The sequence below is a fragment of the Hypanus sabinus genome, chromosome 2, assembly GCF_030144855.1.
Source record: "Hypanus sabinus isolate sHypSab1 chromosome 2, sHypSab1.hap1, whole genome shotgun sequence".
Lineage (NCBI taxonomy): Eukaryota > Metazoa > Chordata > Chondrichthyes > Myliobatiformes > Dasyatidae > Hypanus > Hypanus sabinus.
Genome location: NC_082707.1, coordinates 52,220,565 through 52,240,134, shown reverse-complemented (window position 1 = coordinate 52,240,134; position 19,570 = coordinate 52,220,565). Strand labels below are relative to the sequence as shown.

The window sequence follows — 19,570 nt, the reverse complement described above, 5'->3', positions numbered from 1 at the left end:
TCCTGCAGGTGCTCTGGTTTCCTCCCACTTTCCAAAGACTGGTTAGCAGGTTGATTGGTCATCATAAATTTCCCTGTGATTTGGCTAACATTACAAAGGTGGGTTGCTGGATGGTGTGTGGGTCAGGAAGGGCGTGCTCCACACTGTATCTCTAAATAAATAAAAATGCCAATTACACCATGCCCTATTCGCCCATCTGTTTTCTCCGCCTCACATTGGCTTCAATGAGACCTCAAATATATGGTCCTCATCTCTGCAATAAAATACCTCCATGGCCTTGCTCCTCTGTGCTACTCCAACTCTGCTCTTGCTGGTATTACTGGTAGTCTCAACTACAACCAAAAAATCTCATCCAAATTCTGGAATACCCTCCCTAAAACTCTGCTACTTTCTTTTAACGCACTTCTTAATTCCTTTGGCCAAGTTCACAATCTTTGGTTTCAATACAACTTCAATACCCATTCAATATAGAACACAGTCTCGCTGTAGCTTGGTGTAAAAAATTTCCTTAATACAGTTGTGACACATCCAGGACTATTCACCGCTTCACTGTTGTTGATTTGACATTGCATTCCATAATACTTAGAACTTTACAGAGAGTGAAAAGTCAGCGTGACAGGCGGAAATGTTGCAATCAAGTTTGCCCGATTCCTGCACCTGTTTAAACATTTGTATGTTACCATACAATTTTTCAGCCCAAGTACTGAAGCAACAAATTGAATTACAGTAAAACTGCTTAACAAAAAATTGAATCATTTTATGTTGCAGACTTGCACGTTTTCCTCTATTGTTCTTCATCACAACATTGAGACATTGTTAAACAAAAACATGTTGAAAAAGAGCATGATCAGGCAAGGAACAGAAGGATACAGGTGCTGTGCAGCCAAGAGTGATTAGCTAGATTGTCATTGTGCCCACTGGATCCAAGGACCTGCTCTTACACTGTACAGTTCTATGTTCTATGAAACCACAATCAATTTTAACTAAACAGTAGAGAATATTTTCTCACGCCTTTTAATTATGCCTTTTATTGGCAATAGGTTGTATTTTCCAATTACATAATTTGACTTGATGTAACAGTTCTTGTCAGAACAAGTTGGAAAAACCAAACAAACATGAGGTGGCCATTTCACAGATCACTGGTCATTTCAAAATAGCAACCCTGAGCTTCCAGTTGATTATCACTTGAATTCTCCATTTCACTCCAAATCTGAACCCCTCATTGGCCTCAAAAACTGTTCCAATAAAGTCCACCACATAATGGAACTGCACTTCGTCTACACCTGTATATTGCAGCACTTTCAGATATCCAGTCGTTCACAGCTGTGCAAGAAATATTCAGTTCTGTTTCAAGATCAAACTGTAACATTAACTCAGTTCTCTTCTCTCCAAAGATGTTACCCAACCTTCTATTTCCAGCATTCTCTTTTAATTCTTTTCTCCAGAACTGCTTTATTCTGCATCTCAGTTCTGGCATTGTCAAATTACCTTTCTCCCCCAATACTCTTAACACATCTCATTATTAACACCACCTCTATGCACGTCAAATACAATTAACTTACGTCATCCCCAGACAATGGAAACATGTCTTCTAAATTTCCTGGTTCCCACCCAATCAGAGTGCATTACTTCATTCTCTCCACTCCATCCTTTTCTCTACAATTTAAAACATTCTAAATCTGATCAAAGATAGGCCTAAACTTAGATGCTGTTCAACTTGCTGAGAATCTCCAGCCTAGCTTTTTATATTTGGAACCACTGTTTCATTTTGCCAACTACTGATTTAACTCACAATAATAGAGAATTCTACAGTAGAGCTAAAAGTTTGGCTGTTTTAATAAGTGCATTTGTTAACACAATATTAATATTGCTATTGCACAAGTAATGAACACTTTACATTTTGTATTTATTGCCATCTTTCTACGGGACTGTACATTGATTTATTACAGAAAGACCTCACCGACTGTTCCGTCCAAGCAGTGGAATTACACAAGCATCATTTTGTTATAAAAAGGAGTAACAGCCAGTGTTACAGTGCCACAATGCTATGAGAGCAAAATATAAAAATTATGAAATTAATTGCAAAATGCTGAAAATAACAAGGACACATTTAATATAATCAACCCAATTCCTTTTCCATAATTGCTTCCTAACCAGTGTATCATCATTGATAATATTACTGCACTAAGTTACGCTTGATAAGACTGCTGAGTGCAGAATTGTAAATAATTTTCTGTAATTACTTCTGCTGAAGGGGGAAACAAGTTTTTAATGAAAAATATACCAAATAAAAACTTAATTAAATACAATTTTTTAATGTTCTACGCCACTTAGCTTTAAGTAAATATGTGGGGGGGGGGCAGAACATCATTTTCTATTTTGCAATCATCCAACTCTTCTGATTAAGGTTGAATTAACAACAGGTGAACATTTTGCAGGAAAATACAAAGTTATACAGAGATCCTCGGCTAACAATTGCTTTTTTTTTAAAAAAAAGAGCGAAGAATGTTGAAGATGATATAATAGGCACAATTCCACAAACGATTGAGATTATTTATGCTCAGTTGAAGGAAAGGATCACTCACGATGCAACAAGCCTTTAATTCTCTGAATAAGCTAATACTGTCTACTCATTTCTTGGGATGGGCCTCTGACTCCAGCACTGAACTTTCATTAGCCACATTAACACAACACTGGCTATTGAAATTTCCACCCTAATCTTGCAAAGGCAAAAACACAACTGAAGCATCCTCTATATTCCTGTTCGTCACAATTTTTGGTTATCTCGCCTTCCAAAATGAATTTAACAGAAGTACGGTAACTTTGCTTCACTATAACAGCAAATTACTCACTCAATTGTATCAATTCAGATTTAATGTCTTTCCTCTAGCCAATTTCTGCTGTATGCAGCTAGAAAGAACACTACAAAGTCCTTATCTCAATGGTTAATATGAAGGGGTCCACAGAGTTTGAGGATCTCTCAACTATAGAGGACAGTGGCACCATTTCCCTCAAGGAAAGACGTCATTATCTGAGAGGAAATCTTAAAGATAGCTTTGGTAGAAAGATCAGATGGGAGCAAAGGGAAAATCTTCCACCTTAAAAGTGGTGCAGGCTTGGAACTCACCATTCAAAATGGCAGGAGGCAAAGGCAAGTCTGATGTGCTAGTGCTGTAGAACCAATGTCTTAGAAAACCAAAACAATCTACATGCATTCTGCCTACACCCTCAATTTCTGTTGATGCTTTGACCACAGTCAAGCCAAACAAATACAACAACCACATAACTATACTTAGAAGTGAATGGATTTGAAACTCTGGGAGGCAAATTTATCCAGGTTACATGCAACTGTAGCCTCCTCACCATTGCTAAAATAAACACACAAATAGGGACTGAAAGAGAACTGATCCATCAGAAAACCATCACTTTAAGCAGAACCTTTCAAGAAAATAATCTACTTTAAACATTTAACTTTTATTCGGTAGAGAAAAATTCTATCAATTCCACTAAAATACTTCAAATACACCTTATAAAAATTGAAGTATGTTAAATACAATTCCATTAATAATAAAGCTTTGCATCACGCACAGATTATTCCCACAAGGTCCTGGTTCACAGAGCAAAAGCCTTGGACGAGTAAAGATAAATCCAGGTTAATACGTACAAAAGCAAACATAACAACGTTTTGTCAAGTCTATTCTTAAATCATCCTTATCTAAACACTTGTTCTCAAATCGTCTAAATTTCAGAACCAGAAAGATACCAATGTAATCAAATGATCAAGCAGTTGTCAATGGTACCTGGGAAGCAATTTCGAGAAATTTGAATAAGACTTCATCAGTCTTACAAAATATAGATAGATAAGTATTTAGGAACCAATACATCCTAATACTTAATTCACAATTCCGCCGCTATCGTAAAGAGCAATAAAATAAAGCATCCAGTAAAAAATGATGGTAAGCTAAAATTTTTTCCTGCTGATGTGAACCCCCATTATGTGATTTGATCAAGTATGGTCAACTATCTTACTGCGCTGTTCTAAAAAATGCGCTTTGGTCCATTCAAAGGTACGTTTTTGGATAAAGATATCAATTAAAAATAATTTCATATGTGCAGTAAATAATGTTTTTAAAATCAAAGATGCACACAAAATATTATTTCATTGACCCGCTTATATCCTACACAGGTTACGCTGCATTCCCCCCCCCCCCCCCGAAAACGAAAATACCCAACTTAACATTGATTTAGATTTGCAGAACGTCAGATTCAAGACTGAAACAAGCCAAAACTGGCTTTTCTTTTTCGGAAAAACTACAAACACGTTAACATTGAGAATAGGGACGTATTCCGATATTGCTAATTACACGAATGGTGGGACTGTCAATATTCCAAAGTCAGACTATCCTGTTATAAATTGCCGGAATTTCTCCCCAAATACATCGACATTCACTTTCACGGGAAACCTTCAGTGAACGCCCATTTTCTTTACAGCATTTTATTGAGTCTTTCCACCCGCCCGTTAGAGAAGCCCGAGGTCGCCGCGAGTGCCCCAAGCCGGTGAAGTGTCGCCCCGCACCTGGTCAGCAGCCGCTCCCGCGATTCCGGCCCCTCCACAGCGCTCCAGCCACCGCTTGCCCGTGTTCCGCCCTCAGTGAGCCCACATGGCCTCGACCTGGTGCCGGGTGAAAGGCAGACGGCAGCAAGGGGCTGGCTGGCTGGCAAGTAACGGGACGCCAACAGCCACAGCTGATTGCCTCTACCCCAGTGGCTCCGGCGCCGCTGCCTCGCTCTGCCGCTACCGGCCACACCCTGGATCCGGGACCTTGGCAACAGCAGCCCTGCCAGAAGGGAAGAGGAGATTCGACACTGCGTCCGCCACACTCAAACACCCAGCCACCGCCTCAGCAATAATAAACCTGAGCGCTTACCCACAGCGGACCGCCTCCCCTTCCACAAACTCGCCCAACGCTCCTCCCCCTCCCTGACAGAAAGTATTGTGGCCGTAAGCCCATCGTTCTTTGAATAACGGTGGAGGTGGCACAGGTAGTTACATTTTTTAAAAATCTACGATTAAAAGTATAACTATGATCCTGAATTTACCTGAATTTATTGCAATATTTTCGCGTTGTGTGTTAACAGCATCCCAGTGATTCTCAATGCGTTTGCTGTGGGACAGTAGGGGAAAATATGGCTTTTAGCAGGAAATTGAAGGCAGCAATAATTTAGAGCAAAAGGAGCTTGCCTTACATATTAAAAGAGATTACCACTCGACGTTATACTTTGCACGTTAACTTTCTTTCGTTTGAAACTGCGTTTACATCTAAATGGATGGATTCCCTTGGACATTTGCGCTTATAGCTGATTGGCAGTTGCCATGGGGATTGGGGCATTGACGTAGAAGCGCCGGGGTCTACAGTGTTCCGACTCGTTTAACCCCGAGGAGAGTGTCTGGGCGCGGGGCGAGCGGCTTTCCCTGGGTGAGAACCTGCAATTATATTCAGTTCTGCAAAGAAAATGAATTCTCCACTCATCTGCAATCATCGCAAATTCTGAGTACTAACGTCTTCAGGGATTACTTTAAAGCTCCATAAAGTTCTATAATTCCTAACCATGGAACTAACTCACATTATCACCAAATACGACGGGGCTATTATCTCCCGTGGATGAAATGCGATATATTTACATCGTTAAAACGGAATGTTGAAAATCTAAGGCAAGAATAATGCTGGAAATACACAGCAACTTGGCCACGACCCGAAAACATAGAAAGTTTAATGATTTCAAAAGCTCTCAAATATCTAGCCATGTATTTCCTGCATTTTATGCCATTATATCAGTGATTATCGAAGTACTAACACTGAATTAGATCTATGGCAGCGGATATCTAATTTGATAACACGTCAGAGGAAGCTTCCAATGATATGTTCTTTACACAGGTAAAATATTAGCTAGGATTTCAATGTAGCCAAGCCTTTTCCAAAAAAAACAAGTTCTCTTAAAATCGCAGTTATCCTTGTCGTCTGAGTTTGTCATTAAATAATTCTTAGGTATAGTTCCTTTATATAAAATATTATTTTGAGAATTTTACCACATAATTACAACTTAAACAAGACATAATGTTTTCCTATATTTCTCCTCTCAGATGAGCAGGATTCGCGTTGTTCTTCGTATCTCTCGAATCGGGAATTCCATCTGATTGTTAATAGGTTGTTCTCCTGTCCTGACCTCAATTCATAAACCTTTGCCAATTGCGAATAATTCCTTCGTGGTATGCTTTCCTCGCTTCCAATGTGTTCCAAAAACATACTCGTCTTATGATGAAAAGCGTTCTTTCGAGATGTACTATCTTCCCAGAGTGCGTTTTCAAATGTAAGTACTGTACACACAAAACTATGCCGCTTGTTCAATCGTAAGGAAGCAGGGATAGCGCATTCAACTGAAAAATCGGAATATTATTCGGCAATCCCCCTATTGAGCATTGCAAATCTGTAAATGATACATTTCCCAACAGCAACATGTAAGCTCCCCCTTTTTGTAGCCGGGACAATTTTTTAGTCAATTATCTTTTTATAAGATGCTATTCTTATTTGGCTTTATGGAAAATATTTATTCATTATCTTCTAATAGTGTTCCATTTTAGAACATCCTGAATCAGACGGTGTCGATACATTGCAAACAGAAGCGCTATGCTAGGTCTGATTTTTGAAAATCGGTCCTACAAGAAATGTTCAGATTGGAGATTATTCCTAATCCATGTTTCTTCCATCTTCCTATGTGTTTCGGAAGGTAATTCAACATTGTCTACTCTAAGTTTTCGTCTTAACAATGCGTTGGTGGTATCAAAACTAAGGTTGGAGGGAGGAGTTTTTTAAAAGTACAGAGTAGTTGGCATCTGCAACTACTCTGTACTTGCAGAGTAAGAGCAACTTGTTTCCGGAAGAGGTGGTAGAGTCAAATATAATCACACCATTTACTAGGCATTTGCAGCTCTTAAATCAGCCCAGTGCACGCAAATGGATTGGTGTAGGTGGGCAAAAGGATGTAATGGGTTTCGAGATGACTCTGAGACTCCAATGTTGATCATCTCATTGTAAAAGAAAAAAGTCATTACAATAGTACACCAATTTATTTAGTTATTTAAGAATATGTGACATAATTTCCATGTGTTCTACATGTTCAGACTGAAGCCTGGTGGAACCAGTTCTTTTGCTTTTTCTCTGACTCCATTGGTTATATGACCTCTGGGATTACTTCACCTCCATTAGGTACCCAAGGTGCTGTCTAACCACCAAACAGAACTACTTGACTAATATTATAATGTAGCATAAGGTTTAATCAGCGGATTTCTTGTTGCTACCTACTATGACAACTTAAAATTACGTTGTAACTTTATGGCGAAAATAATCACAGAATACATTCCAAAATATTCAATGGGTTGGAAAAATAGAAGGGAAGGAGAGGGCACTGAGGTGTCCAGATGGAAATTTATTTTCTGATATATATTCCTTGTTGTAATTTATAGTTTTAAAAATCATTAGGTATTGCAAAGTATAGTTGCTGAAAAGAACAAGTTTCATGACATTTGCCAGGGATGTTAAACCTGATTCTGACTCTAATCACAGACCTCCAGCTGGAATAGTATTGGGTCCTCTGCTGTCTGTGATGTGCACAAATGAGTGGGTTAGTAAGTTTGCAGATGATATGACGATTGGTTGTGTTGTAATCGGTGTAGATGACTGAAAAAGAATAGTGCTAGAAATAGATCAGTTGCAGGTATAGGCAGAGAAAAGGCAGATGGAGTTTAACCTGCCTAAATGTGAAGTATTGCAACTTGGGATGTCAAGTGTAAAGAGACAGTACACTGTTAAGGGCAAGACATTTTTAATGAGCAGGGGGATTTTGGGGTCTAAGTTTATAGCTCTCTGAAAGTGGCACACCGGTTGATAACATGGTTCAGGAAGCACATGGCATGCTTACCTTTATTATGTGAGGCACTGAGTTCAAAAGTCAGGAAGTTATGTTGCAGCTTTATAAAATGTTAGTTAGGCTGCATCTCAAGTATTGCATACCGTTTCAGTAGAAGGGATGTCAAGGCTTTGGAGAGGGTGCAGAGGAGGTTTATCAGGATGCTTCCTAAATTACAGGGCATATGCTATAACAAGAGGTTGAACAATCGTGGGTTGTTTTCTCTGTAGCAGCAGAGGCTGAGGGGAGATCTCATAGAAGTGTCTCTCTGGCTATCCATCCCATAGGGTGATGATCGTTCCTTTCAGTCAGTCAGTGGGGTTTGATATGTGCGTCCTGGAGTGGCTGTACAGCCCGATCCTTTACAGGCACTGCTTGCCACATACTTGGCAGGCGAGACATGGAGGGGCAGCAGGGGCAGAAGCTCTGTTGTGGCATTTGCTGTGCCTTTCCTCTGTTGCCTCTATGAGCTTGTTCTCAGCAGCGTCCACACTTTTTCTGATGGTGTCCCTCCACTGTGAGCAACCTTGAGCCGGATCCTCCCACGTTGATGGGGCAATGTCAGTTTTCTTGAGGCTCCTGTGCAGAACATTCTTGTACCATAGTCGCTGGCCTCCTCGTTTTCGGGTACCATTGGACAGTCGGCCGTAGAAGATGCCCTTGGGCAGTCTTCTGTCAGGCATTCTGACAACATGTCCTGACCAACGCAGTTGGGCTGACATCACCAAGGTCGAAACTGCTGACATTCCGGCTCGAGAGAGGACCTCGGTATTAGAGACCTTGCTGTCTCTAATACTGTCTCTAATACCTTGCTGTCACCTTGCCTGGTGATCTTCATCAGAGAATGTAGGTAACACTGCTGCAGTTGGTCAAGCTGGCATAAGTGACTCTGATATGGGCACCACATCTCACATCCGTATAACAAGACTGATATGACATTGGCCCTGTATACCTTGCACTTGGTGGCCAACCTGATGTTCTGTGAACAGACTTGATCTTTCAGCTGACCAAAGGCAAAACAGGCTTTTCTGGTTCTTGACTCAATCTCTCCATCCAGAGAAGCTGAGGATGTTACTATGCTGCCCAGGTAGCAAAATTTGTTGACAGCATTTTGACAAGTGTCATCAATGAAGACAGTTGGCTCTTTTTGGCTTGAGCCAGGAGCCGGTTGGTACAAATCTTCCGTCTTTTTCAGGCTGACTGTCAGTCCGAAGCTTTTGGCTGCACTGGCAAAGCAACTGGTGATCTCCTGTAAGTCTTCGAGAGAGTGGGCAACCAGTGCACAGTCATCAGCAAACTGTAGCTCATGCACCACAATGTCCCTGACTTTTGTTTTTGTTCTCAGTCTCGTAGGGTTGAGGAGCCGCCATCAACCCTCATTTGTAGGAAGACCCCTGACTTCAGGTCTGATGTGGCATCTTGAAGAATAGTCCAAACAGAGTAGGAGCCAAAACACAACCCTGTTTTACACTGTTGCTAATGGGAAATGGGTCTGACAACTCACCACACACGTTGATGCGGCCTTCCATGCCTTTGTGGAACTGACTGATGATGTTGGTTAGGCGTTGGAGGCAACCAAATTTTGGTAGGAGCTTCCAGAGGCCATCTCTACCAACAGTGTCAAACGCTTTGGTTAGATCAACAAATGTGACCTAGAGACTTCTCTGCTGTTCAGCACATTTCTCTTGGAGCTGCCTCAGTGAGAAGATCATGTCCACTGTACTACGGCCTGTTCGAAAACCGCACTGGCTTTCTGGAAGGATGTTGTCACTGATTTTGGACACCAAGCATCTAAGGATGATCTTCGCGAGGCATTTTCCTGCAACTGACAGAAGAGAGATGCCAGGGTAATTACTGCAGTCTCTCTTGTCTCCCTTGTTCTTGTAGATAGTCACGACTGATTCATCTTTGAAGTCTTGTGGTAGTTCTGCAGCTCCCCACAACTTTGTGAACAGTTGGTGCAGGCATGATGTCAGTGTGTTACCACCATACTGGTTGATCTCGGCTGCGATACCATCAGGCCCTGGTGCTTTGTTGGGTTTTAGCTGTTTGATGGCTTTGATGACCTCGTGAAGAGTAGGCAGAGCATCTAGCTCGAACAGTATGGGTTGAGGGTGTACTCATCTGTGATGGTTCCTGGTCTGTTCAGCAGCTCGTGGGAGTGTTCTTGCCATCTTTTCATGGAGGTGTATAGAGGTGTGTCTTCTCCATGGATTGTCACCTGGTCGTGGTAAAGAAGCTTGTGTGGTCCTGAGATCCCGAGAGCGATGCCGTCTGGAGCTATGCTCCTGGTAGGGTCACCCATGGCGGTAAGGTCGAGGGTGAGGTCCCTGACAAAGAACAATCCAACCAAGACCTCAATGGTGGAACAGGTGGTCGAAGTTACTTCAAACTCAATGGTGCTGAAGGTGGATGAAGGCTGCAACAAATCCATCAGCTCCAATCATTGTGGTTTCCATGCCATTGGAATCAGTTGGTTGATTTGTGAAGTATCATGTGCTTCTTAGAGTGCAACATCAAATACACATTAAAAAAATACACACACAGGCGTCTTTGCTCTGTGGAAACGGAATGAAGACCATCATCCTCGACCTGAGGGGTAGCCACAAACCAATGATAGAGGTGTATAAAGTTGTAAGAAACATAGATAGAGTAGATAGACAGCTTTCTCTCTCAGGGTTGATATTTCTAATACCAGTGAACATGCATTTATGGTGAGGAGTAATTTCAAATGAGATGTGAGGGGTAAGTTTTTTTTTTACATAGAGAGTGTTTGGTGCATGGAATGCACTGCCAGGGGTGGTGGTAGAGGCAGATACATTAAGGACTTTTACCAGACGTTTAGATAGGCACGTGAATGTGAAGAAAATAGAAGGATATGAATATTGTGTAAACAAAAGAGATTAGTTTAGTTGGCCATTTGATTTCAGCACAATATTGTGGGCCAGCTGGCTTGTTCCTGTGTTGTACTGTTCTATGTTTTAACAGGAGGATAAATAGAGTGAGAATGTGACAAGTCAGAGATACAAGAAATAGCATGGGTCTGGAGTTGGAGGAGGTATGAGATGTCCTTAATAAACACTTTGCTTCAGTATTCACCAAGGAGAGGACTTTATAAAATAGGCTGAAAACATGTTAATGTTAAGAAAGAGGATGTGCTGGAACTTTTGAAAAACATTAGGATAGACAGGCCCCTGGGGCTGGATGAGATATACACAGTTATTCCAGAAGGCAAAGGAAGAAATTGCTGTGCCTTTGGCGATATTTGGAGATACGAGAAGACTGGAGGGTATCAAATATTATTCCTTATTAAATAAAAGTAATAGAGATAATCGTGGGAATTGTACACTAGTGAGTGGGGAAACTATTAGAGAGGATTCTTAGAGCCAGGAATTATGACCATAGACAGATTAGGGATAATCAGCATGATTTTGTGAGGGGAAAGTCATGCTTATGAGGCTGATTGAATTCTTCAAGGAAGTGACAAAACAAATTGATAAAGGTAGAGCAGTGGATGTGGTGTATATAGATTTTAGTAAGGCATTTGACAAGGTTCCTCATGGCAAGACTCATTAGGAAATACAGGATCCCGTTCGAATCTGGAAGTGGCTTGCCCACAGAAGGCAGGGAGTGGTAGTAGGTGGAGCGTATTCTGCTTTCCGGCCAGTGACCAGAGTTGTTCTGCAGGGATCTGTTCTGAGACGCCTGCTTTTTGTAATTTTTATAAATGACTTGGATGAGGAAGTGGAGGAGTAGGTTTGTAAGTTTGAAGATAGCAAGAAGTTTGGTGACGTTGTGGATAGTTTAGATGGTTGTTGCAGGTTACAGTTGATTAGATGCAGAGTTGGGCTGAGAAGCAGCAAATGGATTTCAATCTGAAAAAAATGTTAATTGACACACTTCAGAAAGTACAATGGAAGGCATTACATGGTTAATGGCACAATTCTTAGCAGTGTGGAGGAACAGAGGGATCTTGGGGTTCATGTCAATACATCCTTCAAAGTTGCCATGCAAATTGGCAAGGTGGTTAATGAAGGCCGTATGCCCTCTGAGATGGGGATTGAGTTCAAGAGCCATAAGGTAATGTTGCAGCTCTATAAAGCTCTGGTTAGACTGCACATGGAGTACTGTGTCAATTTCTGCTTCCCTCATTATAGGAAGGACATGGAGAGGGTGCAGAGGAGTTTTACCAGGACGCTGCCTGGATTAGAGAACTTGTCTTATGAGAATAGGTTCAGTGAGCTTTTCTCTTTGGAGCGAAGGAAGATGAGAGGTGACTTGATAGAGGTATGTAAGATGACAGGAGGCATAGTTAAAGTGGACAGCTGGGCAGAAATGGCTAATACAAGGGGGCATAAGTTTTTGGAGATAAGTATAGGGGGAATGTCAGAGGTAATTTTTTTTAAAAAAACACAATGAGTGTGCAATGTACTGTCAGGGGTGGTGGTAGAGGCAGATACACTAGGGACATTTATGAGACCCTTAGATAAACACGTATATGAAAGAAAAATGAAGAACTATGTTGGAGGAAATGTTTAGATTGAACTTAAAGTGAATCAGTCAGCACAACATTGTGAGCCAAAGGGCCTGTACTGTTGTATGTTAGAATATTTTTTAAAAAGGCGGAGCATTTAGAAAGAGATAAAAAATTAACTTTGGTGACAAATTTAAGAAGAAGGTTGGTGAACAGAAGATTGAAGGGGTTATATTTGAATGCATACAGTATAGAATACAAAGTAGGAGAGCTTCTAGTACAGTTAGAAATTGGCAGAAACAACAATGTGGGGATCACAGAGTTGTAGCTGAAAGACGTTCACACCTGGGACCTAAACATTCAAGGATAGACATCCTATCAGAAAGACAAGTGGGCAGAGGGGGTGGGTGGCTCTTTTGGTAAAACATCAAATCAAATACTTAGCAAGGAGTGACATAGGATCATAAGATATAGAATCCTTGTGGGAAAAGTTAAGAAACTGCAAGGGTAAAAAGACCCTGATAGGAGTTATATACAGGACTCCAAGCAGTCGGCAGGCAGTGGGGTACAAATTACAATGGGAGATAAAAAAGTCATGTAACAAAGGCAATGTTATACTGGTGATGAGGGACTTCAGTAGCCAGGTAGCCTGAGAAAACCAGGTTGGCACAGGATCCCAAGAGAGGAAATTTGTCGAATGTGAATGAATTGGTTTGGTAGACAGCTTGTGGTTGAGTCCACTAAGGAAAAGGCAGTTCTAGATTTGGTGTGTGTGCGCAATGAACCAGATATGATTATAGAGCTTAAGGTAAAACAACCCCTAAGAGGCAGTGACAAAGCTTGAGAGAGAGAGGCGAAAATCAGATGTGTCCGTTTTACAGATGAGTTAAGGTAATTACAGAAGCATTAGAGAGGATCTGGCCAAAGTTGGTTAGAAGGGGACACTAGCAGGGATGATGGTAGAACAGCAATGGCTGGAGTTTCTGGGAATTCAGAAGACAGGATCGTTTCATTCCCAAACAAGAAGCTTCTGAAAGTGAGGATGAGGCATCTGTCGCTGACAAGGGAAGTCAAAGAGAGCATAAAAACAAAAGAGAGGGCATACAATATTTCAAAAATAGTAAGAAGCTAGAGGTTTGGGAGACTTTTAAAAACAAAAATAAGGCAAGTTTAAAAAAACAATAAGGAGAGAAAAGATGAACCATAAAGGTATGTTAGCCAATAATATAAAATAGAGGAAAAAGAAGTTAGTTTCAGATATATAAAGAGCAAAAGAAAGGCAAGGGTGGACAGCAGACCCCAGGAAAATTATGTTAGAGGTAGTAATGGGGGGGAAATGGCAGATGAACTGAATAAGCAACACACACAAAATGCTGGTGGAATGCAGCAGGCCAGGCAGCATCTATAGGGAGAAGCACTGTCGATGTTTCAGGCCAAGACCCTTCGTCAGGACTAACTGAAAGAAAAGATGGTAAGAGATTTGGAAGTAGGAAGGGGAGGGGGAAATGCAAAATGATAGAAGGCAGGAGGGGATGGGGTGAAGCTGAGAGCTGGAAAGGTGATTGGAAAAAGGGATACAGAGCTGGAGAAGGGAAAGGACCATGGGACGAGAGGCCTAGGGAGAAAGAAAGGGTGAGGGGAGCACCAGAGGGAGTTGGAGAACAGGCAAAGAGTAATGGGCAGAGAGAGGGAAAAAGGGAGGGGAGAAATAAATAAATCAAGGATGGGGTAAGAAGGGGAGGAGTGGCATTAACGGAAGTTAGAGAAATCAATGTTCATGCCATCAGGTTGGAGGCTACCCAGACAGAATATAAGGTTTTGTTCCTCCAACCTGAGAGTGGCTTCAGTCCGGGAAAATTATTTATCTCCTGACGTTTCAGTTTCCCAAGAACATTTTCTCTAGTAGTGGTAACTTTACAAACTTCATGAGTCCTGAAAACTGGAACTTCCACCATACTGCTAGTGTCTTCCACAATGAAGACTGATGCAAATACTTGTTCAGTTCCTCTGCTATTTTCTTGTCCTCCATTACTATCTCGCCAGCATCATTTTCCAGTGGTCCAATATCCACTCTCACCTCTCTTTTGCACTTTAGGTAACTGAAGAAATTTTTAGTATGCTCTTTAATATTACTGGTTAGCTTACTTTCGTATTCTATCATTGCTTTCTTAATTACTTTTTTAGTTGCCTTCTGTTGGTTTTTAAGAGCTTCCCAATCCTTGAACTTCCCACTAATTTTTGGTCTATTATATGCCCTCCCTTTGGGCATTTATGTTGGCTTTGACTTCTCTTGTTAGCCATAGTTGTGGCATCTTGCCTTTAGAATATTTCTTTCTCTTTAGGATGTATATAATCTGTGCCTTCCAAATTGCTTCCAGAAATTCTAACCATTGCTGCTCTGCTGTCATCACTGTCAGTGTTCTTTTCCATCACTTCCAACCAACTCCTCTCTCATGCCTCTGTAATTCCCTTTACTTCACTGTAATACAGATACATCTGACTTTAGTTTCTCCTTCTCAGATTTCAGGGTGAATTCGATAATATTATGATCACTTGCCTCTTTCACCTTAAGCTCTCTAAATAATTCAGATTCATTGCACAACACCCAATCCAGAATAGCTGATCCTAGAGTGGGCTCAACCATGAGCTGCTCTAAGAAGCCAGCTGGCAGGCATTTTAGAAATTTCCCCTCTTGGAATCCAGCACCAAACTGATTTTCCCAATCTATCTGCATATTGAAATCCCATCGCTATTGTAACATTGCCCTTTTGGAATGCATTTTCTAACTCACATTGCAATTTGTGGACCACATCCTTACTACTCTTTGGAGGTCTGTATACAACTGCCATCAGGGTCTGTTTACCCTTGCAGTTCCTTAGCTCTATCCGCAAAGATTCAATACGTTCCGACCCTACATCGTCACTTCCTAATGATTTGATTTTTAACCAGCAGAGCCACGCTGTCCCCTCTGCCTTCCTACCTGTCTTTTCAATACAATGTGTATGCTTTGACAATAAGCTCCCAGCTATAATCTTCTTTCTCCCATGACTCAGTGATGCCTACAACTTCATACACGCCAATCTGCAACTATGCTACAAGTTCATCTACATTATTCTGTATACTGCGTGTATTCAAATATAACTCCTTCAGTCCTGTATTTACCCTTTTCAATTTTGTCCACCCTTTACGTCGCAGCTCATCCTGTTGACAGCAATTTCGCGTTATCGACAGCCTCTCCTCACTACACATTGCCTCTGTTTGTCAACCAGCTACCTCATCCTCAGCAGTATGATCCACCTTTCCTCTGATTCTTCTTGCATTTAGATACATGCAGTTCAGGACACGAGTCGCGCCATGCTCAACCTTTTGATTCCTGACTCTGTCTGAGGCCTTACCAACATCTGTCCCCACAACCTCTCCACTAACTGTTCTGGCACTCTGGTTCCCATTCCCCTGCAGCTCTAATTTAAACCCCGTCGTGCAGCATTAACAAATCTTCCCATGAGGATATTTGTCCCCCTCCAGTTCAGACACAAAGTGACCCTTCTGTATAGATCCCACCTTCCCTAAATGACAGCCCAATGATTCAAAAATCTTATACCCTCCCAACTACACCAACTCCTTCGCTACATAGTAAACTGTACAGTCTTCTCATTTCTGGCCTCACCAGCACATGGCATGGGTAGCCGTCCTGAGATCACAACCCTGGAGGTCCTGCCCTTTAACTTAGCACCTAACTCACTAAACTCCCATGCAGAACCTTGTCACATGTCCTATCCATGTCATTGGTACCTGCATGGACCACGACCTCTGGCTGTTCACCCTCCCACTTAAGAATGCTGAGGACCCCATTCGAGATGTCCCAGGCCCTGGTACCAAGGAAGCAAAATATCACTTAGGAATCTTGTTCTCATCCACAGAACCTCCTGTCTGTTCCTCTAACAAATTCCACATCACCACAATATGGCTTTTCTACCCCCCCCCCCCCACCTTCCCTTCTGAGTCACAGAGTTGGAAAGTAAAATACCTGTTGTTGAGGGGGATGGCCACAGGGGTACTCTACACTGGGTCCTTTCCCCTTCCTGACGGTCACCCAGCTTCCTGTGTCCTGCACCTTGGGTGTAACTACCTCTCTATATATCATACAGGAGCATTTAGATACGCTGTAAGCCTCAGTACAATAACCACAATTTGAATAGGCGCTGGAAGTAAGAGGAATGTGGCAGCTTTGTGACTACAATTCAAGGGTCTGGGGCATGACTTTAGGCTCCACAGTGATGATGATGATGGAGTACCAATTAGGAAAGGTGGCAGGCCAGAGAGTGAAAGCTGGAATTTAGAGCTGGAAAATACAAACTATAATGAAATTATGGTTTGAATGCTATTGTTCAGATTGGCAGCAACATTTCCTCCATGATCTCCATCAGCACAGGTGCACCACAAGACTGTGTGCTTAGTTCCCCGCTCTACTCATTTTGCACTTATGGCTGTTGAGGCTAAGCACAGCTTCAATGCCATATTCAAGTTTGCTGATGACACCACTGTGGTAGGCCAAATAAAAGGTGGTGATGAATCAGCATTTAGGAGGGAGATTGAAAATCTGGCTGAGTGGTGCCACAACAACAACCTCTCACTCGGTGTCAGCAAGACCAAGGAGCTGATTATTGATCTTGGGAGGAGGAAACTGGAGATCCATCAGCCAGTCCTCATCAAAGGATCAGAGGTACAGCAGGTCAGCAACTTTGCATTCCCCTGTGTTATTATTTTGCAGTACCTGTCCTAAACCCAGCACAAAAGTGCCATACAAAGAAAACATTGCAGTCGATCTGTTTCCTTCATGATTTGCTAAGATTTGGCATGACATCTAAAACTTTGACAAGCTTCTCTAGATGTGTAGTGGAGAGTATATTGACTCTCTGTATCACAGCCTGGTGTGGAAACACCAATGTCCTTGAATGAAAACTCCTACAAAAAGTTGTGGAGATGGCTCAGTTCACCACGGGTAAAACCTTCCCCACCATTCAACACATCTACACAAAATGCTGTCGCAGTAAAGTAGCATCCATCATCAGGGACTCTCACCACCCAGGTCATGCTCTCTTCTCACTGCTGCCATCAGGAAGAAGGTACAGGAACAGATATTACCCCTCAACCGTCAGGCTCTTGAACCAAAGAGGTTAACCACTCATCTTCACTTGCCACATCATTGAACTGTTCCCACAACCAATGGACCCACTTTCAAGGACTCTTCATCTCATGTTCTTAATATTTATCGTTTATTTAGTTATTTATTATTATTTCTTTGTTTTTGTATTTGCACAGTTTGTTATCTTCTACACACTGGTTGAATGCCCAAGTTGATGTGGTCTTTCATTGATTCTATGATGGTTATTATTTTATTATAAATTTATTGAGTATGTCCACAAGAAGATAAATCTCTGGGTTATATTTGATGATATATATGTACTTTGATAATAAATTTATGTTGAACTTTATGATGCTTCTTAATGAATGATTTTAAGCTGTCTTCATAATAGAGTTGAATGATTCTGATGTTGTGATTGAAAAGGAAGAGTCTCACAACACTGCTGGGATCAGCATAGTAAAAGAGGAAGTATCAAGGACTTAGGCATCTTTCGAAGTGGATAAGTCATTAGACCTTGATGAAATGTACTGCAGATTGTAAATGTGAATGAGAGAAATCGCAAAGGTTCTGACCATAATTTTCCAATCCTCCCTGACTACAGGAGTGGTGCAAGAGAATTGCTGGAGCGCAAGTATTATATTGTTTTTCTCTTAGAAAAGATGCAAGGGATATATTAAGCAATTATAAACTAGTTAGTTTAACTTTAATGATAAGCAATTAATGAAATCAATTATGTTGGACTGTATAAACCTTAATTTAGAAAGGCACAGAGAACTGAAGACAGAAAGTATTGCTTTGTTAACAGCAAAGGTAATTCAATCCAGAGAAGTCTCAGGTAATACATTTGGAGTGACACAATAAAATACGGGAATATATAATAATCACAGGAAACAGAGAGGTGCAGAGAAATACTGAGACTTTGAAAGGTACTGTATGCAGAAGCATGCTGAAAGAAGTAAAACAGACTGAAAGGATGAAAAATTTTATAAGATGCTTTCCTTTATTAGCCAATGCAAAGAATATTAAAACAGGAAGGTTGTGCTAGAATGGTGGATCACATTTTTTTTTTGTCCACATATTCCATGCAACATTACCAGTGACTACATTACAGGAAGGATGTGATTTCACTGGGAATGAATGAATGGGTAGTTAAGTAGATTTTAGATAAGGGGAAAGATGGGAAAGGCTGCAGTGATTTTCTTCAGAATAGAAGATGTTGAAAGGAAATAGTTGAGGTATTTAAAATTGAGAGTGCCTATATAAAGACCCATTCCCTAAGCTCTGTTAAAAAAAAAACAGGGAACTTAGGGTTAAAATAACTTGTAGAAAGATTAATAGGGAGATAAGAAAAATCTTTTCTCCAGAGAGTTAGAGTTCTGGAATATAGTGCCTAAAACAAAGAAAGAGGTAGAGACCCTCATCACATCTGAAATATTCTTGGATGTGTAGTTCAAAAGTTGTGATTTACAGAGCTGTAAACCTAGAGCTAGAGGGTAACTTTTGGGTGGTGCCTCTCTTTTAACTGGCATAGAAACAGCAGGATGATTGGTCTCCTGTGTCACAAATATTCTTTGATTCTACATTTTGTTTCCTCCATTTGAAATTCTCAAACCCATCAGAGAAACAAAGCATCCAGTTACAATGCAACCTGTTTGAACTCAAACTTGAATTCACTTCAGAGCAGGCCCGCATGAATGAATGAAGAGTTTAGAACATTTTTTTCAAATCTAAGAAAGAACTCGTATTGAACATCCTTTCTAATTTTCTCTCGAGTGTTTTGACATTTTCTGACGTACATTTCTGCAGGGATTTAGTCTAAAACTTGTCACAGCATGTACTTTTCATGTATGAGTGTGGACAGCCAATGTTGGCAGGAACTGTCTATTCACTTCAATCTTGATAGTCCAATATTATTTCTTGAGAGTTTTAGCACAGTCTGAATTATTCAGTGATACACTTTGGCTACTTTTAATTTCATGATACTT

General features: G+C 41.1%; 1 protein-coding gene across 5 annotated transcripts in view; it reads right to left on the bottom strand.

The window, feature by feature from the left end:
- Positions 1 to 5,298, bottom strand: part of LOC132378784 (guanine nucleotide-binding protein subunit beta-4) — a 46,173-nt gene extending 40,875 nt beyond the window's left edge. For 2 of the 5 annotated variants that reach the window (XM_059945983.1, XM_059945973.1), the window contains exons 1-2: positions 5,101 to 5,298; positions 4,577 to 4,838 (exon numbers count right to left, since the gene is read on the bottom strand). The gene's annotated coding sequence lies outside the window, so the exon portion shown is untranslated. Of the gene's footprint in view, positions 1 to 4,576; positions 4,912 to 5,100 lie in introns of those variants that run through there. The other 3 variants (XM_059945953.1, XM_059945992.1, XM_059945962.1) reach the window with 3 other exon arrangements.
- Positions 5,299 to 19,570: the final 14,272 nt, after the last annotated feature.